Here is a 9,817-nt window from a genome sequence, read left to right on the forward strand (position 1 = left end):
CAAGGGTCCAAATTACCTCAAGGGGGAATCACCCAAAAGAGAAAGATCAGGATACAAGAAAACCAAAAAAATGAGAGGGTTTATACCAAGTAAGCTCCAAATTTGAAAATATTCGAGAGGGTGGATGTACAATATGGACTAAACAACTAGACACAAAATATGTCCATCCTTTAGGGACCAAAATCAAAAGAGAAATGAACTCAACTACACCCCAAGACAAATTATACTAGATAGAAATTCCAAAATATCAGTTATAGACAAAATGAGGCACTTACTAGGTTAGGATTAAACCAACCTATCTTCCTTCCTTCAATGCAACAAACTTCTCTAAAACTAGAGAGGAAGAGCCAGATGTCCCAGATCGAGACCCAGGTGGAGGCAGAGGATCCAATTATTTTATATACGGGTCTAGGCCTATCAACAGTGAAATTTTTTCTCTGAGGCCAAAGAAGGAGTTTGATTTTTTTTTAGTTCAATAGTTGGTGGGTATTTAATTTCGAAGTTTTGGCCCGTGAGAACTTTTAAATTTATACTCACCAATTGTTGACTTTAACACTAGCTCAGGTCTCATAATGTGATTGAGTTGAGGTGCAAAAGTCAACACAAACTACGCCTAGTCTAGCACCACCATTGTGGTTGTTTTCGTTACAACCATTAATTTACTTTGTAACTTATTTGTCAAGTTAACAACATGACATTTGGATTTTGAAATAAGTGTGATGACATGTAATAGATGTAGATGAAAGTGTTATACTTGACAAGTTCATTATGTACCACTTGGACTTTATGAACAAATGGATTGATTTATATGATAAAAATATAGAAGTGTTAGAAGCAAGGAGACATTTTATAAATAAATTGAACCCAAGGAATACTCCACTTCCCATTGATCTGCTTAGTGAATGGGGAAAATATTATACACTACAATGGGTTATTGAACAAATTCAAAATGAAATAGAAGATGCAGGTATATATTCAAACATAAAAGAAGATGAAATCAACATGTGTAGAGGACGTGAAAGAAAAGTATAGTTGGAATTTTACAAAATGTTCCTTCCTTATAGTTTTAACACTATTAAGTATTTTATTATTCGTCATTATATTTTTTTTCACTGAAATAAATGGTCTTTCTCAGGAGAGGAAATATCCTGCAATGTGGGCATATGGTCGGCATTATCATCTAGATGTAAAGAGGCGTTCCTTTGATTGTGGCATCATGGTTGATTTCAAGCAATCCAATCGGTAAAGCTCAAAATGTTAGAATATTATTGAAGGGGATCTACAATATGTTGGGAAAATCTAAGAAATTATTGAGTTGGATTACTGCTCTTTTAAATGTTGTATTTTTAAGTGTAGATGGTATGAAGCATTTGAGAGGACACAAAGACATGATACCCATAGTGGATTGTTTTCTATATATTCCTCAAGGTTCCTAGCAAAGGATATGTTCTACCAATTCATTGTGAGCAGGTATTTCTTTATCTCAAACAAGAAGCAGTAGTGATCATTAATATATTAATTCATAGTTTATTGTGAATATATGCATGTGTGTGTGTGTGTGTGTGTGTGTTTATTAAATAATAAAATTGTTATAACATAGGTCTAATATATGTATGTTGTTCATGTGTAGGTATTTTTCTATGAATATATTTTGGGCCCAAAATGGATATTTGTCATACATTATGATCCAATATTAAGGCAGGTATTTAAAAATGCATTAGTGGATACTGAACAAAATAATGATGGCCAACAAAATGAGAGAGAGGAATTAGAGAACATTGAAGAAATTGACATCTATGATGATGTTGAAGATGGTTATGTTCAAGCACAAGAAGACAACAATCCAAAATTAGATGATGTTATAGAAGACAACAATATGGATGGTATAGAAATGATGATCTAAATACACCTGGTAACAATATAGATGGCCTATAGTCAAATTTCAATGATGATGAAGATGATGCAAGTCAAGATTGATCAAAATATTAAATACTTGAAATAACATATGAACATTGACAATGATACACTAAATGAAATTGTTGTAGACAATAATGTTAACGAGGAAGACTTCTAAAATTTCATAATTATTTGTGGTCCATGTTTAAAAAATGATGAGTTTTATGGTCCAAACTTTGAAATGCTTCAGTGTTATTTATGTCGATACAAATTACCTCTTGCAATTACAAATAAAATTTAAACCCAATTACTACTAAAATAAGGTCCTCCAACCTTACTTATAGGGTTTTAACCAAGAAACTACAAGTTTCAACTATTAAAACTCAAGTTTTATTTTTCTTAGTCCATCCCCACATTCCTGGTGTGCATTTATTTGAGTCACACAAAGCCTACCTTTTACCTTATGAAATCCATGGAATTTTGAGTATTCTTGAACAACAAAAATATATATGTGAAAAATTAAAATATTCAATTGTATTAATCATAACTATGAGTAAAAAAATAATCTCCAAGTTGAATCATTCAATTTGGCCTTGAAATGAAGGTTAGGCGTGCATTTTTGTGAAGCAGGCCAAAATTGCCTTCCTTCACTAAAACCCATGTCGAGGCTGCATTTCTTGGAAAATATGATTGATTCAAATTGTATACTATTTAATTACTAATTTTACATGTTAATTTACATTTAGTAAGTTTATGTTCACAAATTGTTGACACTTTTGGGGTGACACCATGAACTGCGATTGCTGCATCACTTTCATTTACATTAACTTCAACCTTTAACTCACTAAACTTTAATTGTATTAATGTTACTTTTGAGTTAAAAAATACTCTCCAAGTTGAATCATTCAATTTGGCCTTGAAATGAAGGTTGGGCGTGCATTTTTGTGAAGCGGGCCAAAATTGCCTTGCTTCATTAAAATGCACGCCCAAGCTTCATTTATTGGCCAATTTGATTGATTCAAATTATAGATTGTTTATTTAATTATTTTACACACTTTTACATTGTTATATATTTACTTTGAGCTTAAATAGTTATACTTCAGGTTTCATACAACAATCTAAGTTTTGCTTCAACTTGCCTTATGTGAAAGTTGTGTATAAGTGGGCGACATAGTTATGTAGGATATTCATTAGACATGATGCAATGCTATATCCTCAGGTTAGGAATTATCTAATCATGTCCTGTTTCAAATTTCATTACCAAAAGTGTAATTAGTTTGGCCTATGAGTGCATATTTGTTTTGACTGTGATCATTGGCGGATATGATTAATTGTTATTCTGACAAACTTGGATTTCAATGTATAACATTTCCTTTATGAAAATGACTATGATATGTTTCATAAAATGGTTTTAAATTTAGGTTGGAATGATCATTATTGCATAGTCAATTAAGTACAGGTCTTGGTGTGCATTTATTTGAGGCACACAAACCTGAACTTTAACCATACGAAATTGATCCAATTTGGCATATTCTTGCACAACATAAATTTCTATGTGCAAAATTAATGTTAATTATGAGTAAAAAAATACTCTCCAATATGAATCATTCAATTTTTCCTTGTAAAGAAGCTTGGGTGTACATTTTTGTGAAGTAGGCCAAAATTGTCTTTCTTCACTAAAATGAACGTCAAGGCTTCATTTATTCAAATAGTAGACTGTTTATTTAATTATTTTACACACTTTTAAATTTATTTATTTTTTGTAACCTTGGTAGGACTACATGTTCATCATGTCCAACTTCTCACCCCAATCAGGGGGATAGCACAAGATTTGAACCCAAGACTTCCAGTTTGGTGAGACTTCATTTCCACGACCATTGCTAATTAAGCTACCCCAAGCGGGCACACACTTTTGAATTATTATATGTTTACTTTGATCCTTCAATAATTCTACTTCAGATTTCATATAACATTCCAAGTTTTGTTTCAAATTGCATTATGTGAAATTTGTGTATAGGTTTTGCTTCAACTTGTTGTTGGTTAGAGTGATTGTCCTTTTAATTCATAGTAATAGTGCCAACTCTTCACATTAATTGTAATCTAGGTAGCTTTTGTTATTGCAAGGACATTACACAAAACATATCCAAGAGTAAATGATGACTAGTGCTAATGAATCTTAGACTCAATTGTTGTAATCACACTCTCAGCTATTCAACACTCTGGTTGTTACACTCTCAAGAAATGAACACACGATTCAGAATAAAACCATTATGTCACAGTGTCACTCTCATTCAAAAAAGAACAACACTCCTGGAAATCATTCTCTCAACAAAGGTTGAAACATGCATTCAAATGAAATGAACACACCATCAAATTGTAACAGAAATTAAATAATTGTCACACTAACAAAGGGACCGGTCTAGGACCTATGTTGTTACACAATACAAAGGTTATAATTAAGCAATCATTAAAGCATGAACAAGGCTAATAATTACAGTAACAACAAACACACATGAATTATAACTGAGAAGAAATAAATCAAACTACAATACTTTCCTAACCAATGATCCTTACTAAGAAGGAGGGTCATTCCTTCTTAGCAGGGGTTGGTACACTACACAACACACAAGCTAGTGAACAAAAACATATGGCATCATGATTGATTGAGATTGCATTAATGAAACATACATAATTACAATGTTGGTGTTCCCCCCATTTATCATTGTCTCTTTGTTTCTATATGTCTATCTCACGCGGGCAGAGAACACACTTCTTTATAATTTCATATTACAATGATAAGATAATCATGAGAATCTCTTGATTCTCATGTGATCTAATTTGAGAATACATATTAACAATTTGATAACAATTTCCAAGGTTAGGACAAAGTTGTAACAACATTTCTAAATTACAATAATTAAGAAAGTCACTCGTCAAAAGATAATTATTACCTCAAAACGAAAACTCTAGCCAAAAACATGAAAAAACAGTTTGAAAACGAAAAGTGTTGATGTTGCATCAACACCTTTTTATTAGAGGTAAATTTTTAGCATTTTTTTAAAATGACAGTAAAAACCAATAAAAGCCAATTTTTTTGGTGTAAAAACACCCTGAAAACGAAAAATGTTGATGCTGGAATAACGATATTTTTTTACGAGGTAAATTTTCAACATTTTTTAGCAATGGAATTAAAGATAAAATATCACGACTCCGAAAAACCTTAAAATTCTAACAATTTTCAGGCATGACATTAAAGATAAAATATCACAATTGTGAAAAGCCTTAAAATAACAATAATTTTCAGCCATGATGTTAAAGATAAAATACTTATCACTATTTTCAACCATAGCATTAAAGATAAAATATCATGACTCAGAAAAACCTTAAAATTTTGACAATTTTTTCAACCATGAAATTAAAACCAAATATCATGATTACAAAAAAATTAAGTTTTCAATATATTTCAACGATTGCATTATGGAAAAATTATATGGCTAAAAAAACTTTAAAAATGAACACCTCAATGAAAGAGTCATTATACCAAGAGCAATTTCTTTTTTAAATGTTAAAAGTGTAGCTATTTTAAAATCTTAGCCTAAGACAACCTAATACATTGCAACAAAATTTTAAAAATCAACCAGCAAATTGACACCAAATGTAGACGAACTCCACCTATTGTAATGAAATCTTAAAAAACAACAATGAAATTGACACACTGTGGGGGGAGACTTGATCTATTATAATGAAAACTTTAAAATCAACTATCAAATTGACACATAATGAGGTCGGGTTGCTTGTCGAGGATCGACGGACCCTGCAAATAATAATAATAATAATAATAGTAGATAAACAAATTAAAAAAAAATACAAAACAAAACAAAAATTGGAAAAAAAACAAAAACATAAACAAAAACAAAAACAAAAGACAAAACAAAACAAAACAAAAAGAAAAAAAGAAAAAGAAAAAAGAGTTGTTTAAAAATATAATAACTAAAAAAAAAATCAAACATAAAAAATTAATCATCAAAATGGAGATAAAAAAAACACAAATAAATCAAATCAAACATAAAAATTAATAAAAAAAAAACAAAAACAAAAAATTATCTCATACAAAATAAAAATTAGCAAAACAAAAGAAAAAATAAATGAAAAAAAAATCCACAAATAAAAATAAATCAAAAAATAAAAATAAAAATTTAACACTACAAAAAGAAATAAATTAAAAAATTTATTTAAATCATAAAATTAAAAATGGATAAAACAATATACTAAAAAACATTAAAATGAATTTAACAAAACTAAAAAAAAGTTAAGTGAAAAGATTAAAATTTAGAATTAAGAAATAAAAATTAAAAAAGAGTATAAATTTTTAAAATTAAAAAATAAACAAAAAAACACGCTTAAAAAAAAAGGGCCCCGTTAACTCCTTGGCGAGCTAGGATAGCCGAGGGATGGAGGGTCACTGCAGGGGCGAAAGAATGGGCCTCGACCCTTCGCTGGCTAAGGGGCGATTCTAGGAATTGACCCTCTGCCAATGGGGGGCCGGAGGGCCGCAATAAGGCCAAGAATTGGTTTTCAGCCAGCTAGGGGCTGGAGGGTCGCAACAGGGCTGGCAAAGTGGCCTCGACGCCCCTCTGCCAACCCTCCATCTCTCGACGGGCGAAAGGATGATTCCCAAAATGGCCTCTGCCAGCTAGGGGCGAATTTTTTTTAGTTAATTTTATAAGTTTTTTTTAATGTTTTATTAATTTAATTTTATTGTTTTATTGATTTTTTTAATGTTTATAATTTTTATTTTTATTTTAATGTGTGTTTTTGAAAAAATAAAAAATAAAATAAAATCAATTTCTTTTAATGTTTTTTTTCTTAGAGTTTTAAAAAAACATTAATATCCTTTATTTTTATTTATGTTTTTTTATTTATTTTTTATTAATCCCATTTTATTTATTTATTTTTAATTTTTATTGTTTTATTTTTCAATTTTAATTTTTTTAGTTGTATGTTATTTTTAAGATTTTTTTTACTTACAATTTTATGTGAATCATTTTTTTTTGTACAAACATAAATTTAAATATTGAGGGAGTTTCGCAGTGCATTATATTAAATATCATTTTTTGGGATTCAACTGCATTAAGTAAGTAATATCTATGACCATTTCCATGAGAGGTAGTCGTAAGTGGCTAATTTCTCATGATTTTGAATAGTCCACTTAACACATTGCATCGTTTTATAAAAAATTTTAAATGTCATTATCTTTGCATAAAAAAATAAATAAATAAAATAAAATAAAAATTTCCCATTTTTTTACTTAATTTTTTCATAAATCGTTTATTTAACATGTCATTTTTAGGAACAATGTCTCAAAATACATATATATTTTTTAGTATATTTATTTGCAAAATGTGTATTTTTTATCTAATGTTTAATTTTATTTTTTTTAAATGACAATTATTTTATGTGTATTGAAGTATTAATTTACGAAATATAAATATATAAAAAATCTTAACTTCAAAATATTAATTTAATTTATTTTTTTTTTTTAATTTTGCAAGAAAACATATCTTTTAAAAAAACATTGCAAAAAAAAAACCAAAAATACAAGTTTGGAAAACCCTCAAAAAAATTCTTAGGACGAAAAATAAGAAGAGAAATAAAACAACCTGAAAAATGGTTAAATAATCAACATTTAAAAAAAATATGTGCATACTTAGGATATAAGAAAATTTAAAGTGTTAAAAATATGCCTAAAAAAAGTTGATGTCACTTTCAAATTCTGCATGAAAATCACCAACATTTAAAAAAAATTATCCATACTTAATATATCAAAAAAATTTCAAGTGTCAAAAATAAGCCCCCAACAAAAAGGGGTATCCGATGCATCAACACTTTTCAAAATTGGCATGAAAATCACTAACATTTAAAAAAATGTGCATACTAATACATAAGAAAATTTAAAGTGTCAGAAATATACTCCAAAAAAAATGTGTATTTTGAATCAACACTTTTTCAAAATCGAATGATTTTTTGCAGCACTAAAAAAGTGAGAACATTGTACAATACCCCTTTGATAGGTAAATATGTTAATTATCAATAGAAAATCCCAATTGTTTCAGTTGCATTGTCCCATAAACTTCTCCTTTGACAGTCGAACTATCTTTTGACTAGATGCTTTCCAAATTAGTCTTCATAACTAATTGAAGGAGGTCATTGTGTCCAAAATAGATGTTCATGTGTAACAAAAATGCTTAGTGAGTCCTTATCCTATCCTTAACGAGGAAAAACTGTAAAGTGTAATCCTGCAAAACATTTCAAAAGACCACAAACCCTATAACAACTTGGTTGTCAGTTTTACAAGAAAATAGCCTAAAACAGTAGTTTTCATGCCAAATTACAAGTAAAATTGGATCATAAGGATGATATATAAAAAGAGACATACTTAGGTTGATAATGGTTGTTACAGTGGCAAAGTATGGTATCGAGAATAAAAAAGGTTAAAGAAAAGGTAGGAAAATGAGTGCAAAAAGATGTCAATTTCACGTCCCAACATCTCCCCATAACTTAAGTATTTGCATGTCCTCATGTAGTGTTGGGTCCCTATAATACTAGTGATTACCCCATTAATATTGTAGTTATACCCCTTATTTATATTGTTGTGCCCCCATTGCCCCCATATTGTTATTAATGTGCCCATAGAATCCCTCTATTGTTATTTTTGTGGCTTTATATTATTATTGTTAGGTCGGCTGGATTATATTGTGACTCCTTAGACTCCTATATATAGAAAGGAGGTTTTTTCATTTGAATCATCGAAGAATTGTTCATTTATGTAATGTAAAGGAGGTTGCCCCCTCGAAGAGGCTGAATTCTAAGGCGTTGATCTATCTTTTCTATCTTTTCTTGAGCTAGTTTCATAACATTTGGTATCAGAGCTTTGGATTCTAGGGTTTCGCTGCTCCAAACACGTCATCGTGGCATTTTCACTATAACTTTTTTCTGTGACGTTTCAGAAGTCGCAAAAAAACCCATTTGAGAAGAAATCGCGCTGAACCTTGGGTCCGAATTTTAGAGCTTTTCGCACGATATTTTTGGAGATATGATCTGAGGAAGTTGGTCTTTTTGTAGACTCCTGAATTACATTCAAAACAGGTGACCTGGGGAAAATCGTCATAACTTTCTCTCTGAGGATCGGATTGAAATTTCGTAAGAAGGTACAGAAAGAGGATGGACTGTAATTTCTTGTATGCATTTTTCAGATTCATAGGTCGAAACAATGACTCGTGGCACGTCGTACAAGTTTTCTCTACTGAACTAGTCTATAAGCAAGTCACTGTGGGAGATTTCGTATAACTCTTCCTTGGAGAAACCAATTTGGGTCAGACTTGTGGCATTGGAAAGAGGACTCAGAAAGCTACTACAAGTCAAAATTTCAGAACTGGATGATCCAAAATTACAGAGATACATCAGATTCAATATCAGGTTTCTACAAAGTGGAAAAAAGTGTGTAGTTTTTTTTTTAATTTTTGCATAAGCTTGGTTTGAAGGAATTCAAAGGGCATAGTAAAGCATTATTATCAGTAACTGATGCCCCGAGGAAAGAAAATGCAAACACCTAGTAAGGAACCTGAAAGCTTTAGCATGACTCATGAAGAAGAGGAATAAATGCTACATGATATATCAAAATTACAAGAACAAGTGCAACAAATGTCACGCTCACAAAAGCTAACAGAAGCTAAGATAAATGGCATGGAATCTAAGATAAATGGCGTGGAATCTAAGATAAAGGGCATGGAAGCTAAGATGGATGATTTGAAGACAGATTTGAGGAAAGATTTGAAGACAGACATGGCAGATTTGAAGACAGATTTGACAAATTTTCTACAAGAAATACTTACTAATGGTGAAAAGGTTGTAAAGGAAACTC

The sequence above is a fragment of the Pinus tabuliformis genome, chromosome 8, assembly GCF_031772625.1.
Source record: "Pinus tabuliformis cultivar Carrire ecotype Pingquan chromosome 8, CPIR1, whole genome shotgun sequence".
Taxonomy (NCBI): Eukaryota; Viridiplantae; Streptophyta; class Pinopsida; order Pinales; family Pinaceae; genus Pinus; species Pinus tabuliformis.